This window comes from Schistocerca gregaria, chromosome 1 (assembly GCF_023897955.1).
Source record: "Schistocerca gregaria isolate iqSchGreg1 chromosome 1, iqSchGreg1.2, whole genome shotgun sequence".
Taxonomy (NCBI): domain Eukaryota; kingdom Metazoa; phylum Arthropoda; class Insecta; order Orthoptera; family Acrididae; genus Schistocerca; species Schistocerca gregaria.
The window spans coordinates 575,673,596-575,678,918 of NC_064920.1; the positions used below are offsets into that span (position 1 = coordinate 575,673,596).

Genomic DNA, 5,323 nt, shown 5'->3' on the forward strand with positions numbered 1-5,323 from the left:
ATGTCGACGCGACATTAAAACCTAACCCTTCCTTCCTTCCTTCACGCATAATTAGCCTGGTGCGCTGCATGTCACTAAGTGCGTGGAGTCTTGACTGTTGGTGACAGACTCCGTGCTCAGCCACAACCTCTCCAAAGACGAGACGAAGGCACGTTTCACAGCAACGCAATAACAGAGCTATCCTCAGAAATTAAGATTCTGTAACACCATCCATGCACGAAGGAGCTCTAATCCAGACATATCCAACTGATAATGATATAACGGAAATTATCTAATGATTATGTAGAAGGTTTCCACTTATCATAGCAAAGAAAAGCTTCAGCGAACCAGGAAACGCTCTACATATCGTAAGTTACGTTACAGTCAATGAATGTGGAAGCAAATTCGTAGCTAAAGGACTCACGTGGACATGGGGACAGATTAATGTATTTATGCCAGCACACAACTAAGATAGCACTGAAAAAGCACTCCATCTTCAGGCTACGAGTGGCCTACTGGGACCATCCGACCGCCGTGTCATCCTGAGGGAGGATGCGATTAGGAGGGGCATGGGGTCAGCACACGGCTCTCCCGGTCGTTGTGATGCCTTTTTTTTTTTTTTTTTTTTTTTTTTTTTGAGCGCAGCCGCTACTGTTCAGTCGAGTAACTCCTCAATTGGCATCACGAGGCTGAGTGCAGCTCGAAAATTGGCAACAGCGCATGGGAGCCTGGATGGTCACCCATACTAGTGCCGACCACGCTCAACAGCGCTTAACTTCGGTGATCTCACGGGAACCGGTGTAACCGCTGCGGCAAGGCCGTTGGCATACAACTAATATAGAACTGCTTCAAATTTTATAAATGTGGTGCAGTTGTAGATACAGCAGACAACGGCTCAGCACAACTAACGCTTAAGGTACAGCCTCTAGTGACAGCAAATTTCACTTTATAGTTACTGCTTTTCAAACACGAACTACTTGAGAAACAAAATTTCTCTGACAACATATATGAAACTACAGTGGTATTTGTTTGGCAAAAGTCTTGCACAGAGGCATGAGCTTCAGCGAAGCCATGAACAGTGTGTCCTCCTTACGGATGGTTAACAAGCGAAAGTTAACGACTCTAGGATGAACTCCCGTTCTCCTCACTGAAGTACACAGCAGTAACTCTAACAGCGACCGAATGGGTAGTAAAGGAAAGGGAAGGCACAGTTAAAATTGACCCCTGTTCTCCACGTATACAATCGTCGTGCTTTCTCATTACTTACGTGAATCGACGCTGAGATGCCGACATGCAAAACAGTCAACAAGAACAGTGCTGGAAGCGTATATTTCACCCTACGTAAAATCTCCATTGTCCATTTTATTTCCCTAATATGAAACTGTTTAAATCCTGACACGAGCAGCCACACTTGTCATAATATCTGAGAAACCTATTCAAGCAACGGATATGGTGGGAAGAAAACTAATACAAGAGAGCTGGAAGATACAAGAACAGTGTGACAATCGTCTGGTGTCAAAAAGTAAGGCGCTCATGTTAGAACTTTAAATATAATTGAAAAATTGTAAAATACGAGGACACATATAAACGGTACTTGTAGAGCAGGGTTATAAACTAACGGTTTGTTTATTTCGTTATTAGGACATCAGCCCAGATGGAAAAAGAAAAATCAGCCTTAATGATGTGAAGTAAAAGATTCCATCGCATTCGTGTGTGAAGAGGTTTCAAAATGTAATGTTCGGAGGGTTGTTTGCGTGAAGTGACAATAAATAAACCAATAATAGCAAGCACCAGGCATCACTTAAGGTGCGCGGGACATGTCGGGAACCCGTCTGCCAAAGTGCATAATTTATCATATCTCTATGCAACTCGATGTCATAGGGAAGTTGGGTGACCTGGAAATATGAAAAGCTGAATAACTTGAATTATACGATGGAAAAAAATGCCAGGTAGACGTAAAGGCCAGCCGTTGTGGCCGAGCGGTTCTAAGCGCTTCAGTCTGGAAGCGCGCGACCGCTTCGGTCGCAGGTTCGAATCCTGCCTCAGCCATGGTTGTGTGTGATGTCCTTAGGTTAGTTAGGTTTAAGTAGTTCTAAGCCCTAGGGGACTGATGACCTCAAATGTTAAGTCCCATAGTGCTCAGAGCTATTTGAAACATTTGTAGACGCAAAGACACGAGAATGTAGGCAGATCGACAAACCAACATCGCATAACCTTTCTTTGAAGCAGATTTATAAAAAGCAACAAAGAAGTGCGTGAGACCCAGCTTATCCGAAGCGGATGATGTCTGCTATTACTAAGAAAACAGTCGCTCACGCAAAATTGAGCTGTACAATATTTATGGTCCCATCTGTGACCATCAACAGCGAAAATTCACAATCATTACTGATTGGTAAATTATGGTACTATGCCTCAAGTAATTTTCAGCACACAACTCAGCGATTTATATAATTCATAGTTTTTAAAGTGACATTTCATAAATACAAATCTGTAAGATTTAGATACGGACATTGTACAAATAAAAGGAGGCTCCGTGAAGAGGCCAATAAATTAAGATGAAATCAGCATATGCACAGGAAATACGCTCGGTAAACTGATTGTGAGTACAACAGTACGATAACCCTAATTTTTCGTAGCCCTCCAGCATGAACTGAAGTTCTCACAAATACCTTGTGAACGCATAACAACAAAGAAACTTTGAAGCAGTTCAAAAAAAAAAATCATTCGGGTTAAGGTAAATTTTAAATTAACGTCAATATTTTCCACTTGACAAGTGGCTGGAAATGCCTACTTATTTAATATCCAATTTCCCATTTTTAGCTCTGTAAAACACCATGCACTTCAGAAGAATAAAGTAACATCTAATTTTGAAAAAAAAAGTTGTATCTCCTGAGGATTCTTGAATGAGAAGGTCCTCTCAATACGTGCATGCTCTGACAGGAAATATCGGAAATTGTACTTGGCACGTGTGAAATAGGTATGCATGAGTTAAGGAAAACCTGTAGTGTCCTATGATTTCGAACAGAGTATCACGAGAAGTGAGCCGTATATTGGATTCTCTCTGGATACTAATAATAAAATAATAATAATAATAGTAGCTTATTCCATATTAATATTGAAGAGGATTTTCAGCGGACATAACGAGCTGTGTTAAATTAATCCTATGATTTCTGAATTAATTAATTCGGTTTGCATTTGTTACGCAAATGTTTTTCAAATCCCGCTAGGTGAATATCGGGCTGGTCCCCACGTTCCGCCTTAGTTACCCGACTCACAGACATCTGAACACGCTCGCACTATTGCATTCATTACACTAAACGCAGACAGTAGGGGTACAGTAATTCCGTCCCGGGGGATACGGGATGGCGGCAGGAAGGGCATCCGGCCACTTCTTTCCACTAACTTTGCCAAATCCTTTCCTAACAATGCCGACCCTGCGTCAGCGAGGGACATGGCACCAGTGAAAGAAAGAAAGACGTGTGTTACGCAAATCAAAGATATCAATTCACTTTGAAAGCCGAATCGGGTGCCTAGTAACTATTAACGAGTATCTTTGGCAGCAACGTCTACACAGAGCAGCTAGCCGATGGTAATAATTGGAATCTAAACTTATTGAAAATAGATTGACTGCAATTACAGCTAGTGTTGTGTCGCCTCACTTTCACGTATCTCGACGAGGTGAAGAACGCAGGGCAAAGAAAAAGGAAATCGCACTTTCGCTGATCGTTAAAGTGCCAATAGGCAGGATTAGGAGGAGTCACAAATTTCTTGGCAACATGGACCTCGAAGGTAACAAATCCACAGTATACGGCTTTTTATATGTGATTTTCTAGATCAGTTACCGTATTCGGACGAAATAACCATTCGTGTAGACTTGATCTTGTTACATGTAAACGGTCTTCGAGAAACTGCGCCCCGGATGACTGGAAGGAAGTACTACGAAGTATTGGAAACGATAGACGCCACGCCTGAGGGAGGGGCACAGACAGACGTTATAAAAGACGCAAAACCCAAGTACGTATCAAAGTAATTGATACTGCGAGCTTGCCATAATAAGCGATATTTAAAGTTTGAGTCACAGTTCATTGCGCTTCAGTTAAATACAGTGAAGTGCGAAAGTAACTGGTATAGGCATGAGTATTCAAATACAGAGAAATGTAAACAAGCAGAACACTCGCTGCCGTCGGCAACGCCTATATAAGACAACAAGTGTCTGGCGCAGTTGTTAGATCGGTCACTGCCGCTAAAATGACAGTTTATCAAGATGTAAGTGCGTCTCAACGTGGTGTTATAGTCTGCTCACGTTCGTTGGGACACAGCGCCTCCGAGGTAGCGATGAAGTGGGGATTTTCCCGTTCAACCATTTCACGAGTGTACCATGAATATGAGGAATCGGGTATAATATCAAATGTCTAACATAGCTGCGCCCTGAGAAAGATCCTGCAAGAACGGGACTGAAGAGAATCATTCACCGTGACAGAAGTGCAACCTTTTTGCAAATTGCTGCAGATTTCAGTGCTAGGCCGTCAACATGTGTCAGCGTGAGAAGTAGTCAACTAAAAATCGTCGATAAGGGCTTTCGGAGCCGAAGGCCCACTCGTGTACCCTGATGACTCAAAAATGGCTCTGAGCACTACGCGACTTAACTTCTGAAGTCATCAGTCGCCTAGAACTTAGAACTAATTAAACCTAACTAACCTAAGGACATCACACACATCCATGCCCGAGGCAGGATTCGAACCTGCGACCGTAGCGGTCGCTCGTCTCCAGACTGTAGCGCCTAGAACCGCACGGCCACTGCGGACGGCCCTGATGACTCCACGACACAAAGTCTTATACCTCGTCTGAGTCCGTCAACACCGACGTTGGACTGTTGATGACTGCAAACATGTTGCCTGATCGGACGAGTCTCGTGCCAAATTGTATCGAGCGGATGTACGTCTACGGGTATGGAGACAGCTCATGAATCCATGAACCCTGCATGTCAGATGGTGTATGTTCACGCTGTTTGAGGCTCTGTAATGGCGTGGACGTTTGCAGTTGGAGTGATACGTCTAAGTGCGACTCTAAAGCTGTGTTTCAGAATATGAAAGAAAAGGTAATTGGCCGCTAAGCGGAGTCAAGTCAACAACCTATTATTGTGTACGAAAGGAGAGTCAACCGAGCTAATATCCCTGGATGTATGTCCGTAGACGTTCAATGATCAATCCAAAGATAAGGAAAAAGAGGTGGAATGGCTGCCGGGAGAAATCTGTTAGCAGCTGTGAAGATTCAGATTACGGGAAACGAGATGCTGACAGACAATGTATAACTTTTCAGCAAAAGTTGAAAATAGTATATTTAA

At 43.1% G+C, this 5,323-nt stretch overlaps 1 pseudogene; it reads right to left on the reverse strand.

The window, feature by feature from the left end:
- Positions 1 to 687: 687 nt before the first annotated feature.
- Positions 688 to 805, reverse strand: LOC126291701 (5S ribosomal RNA; annotated as a pseudogene).
- Between the last annotated feature and the right edge of the window lie 4,518 nt (positions 806 to 5,323).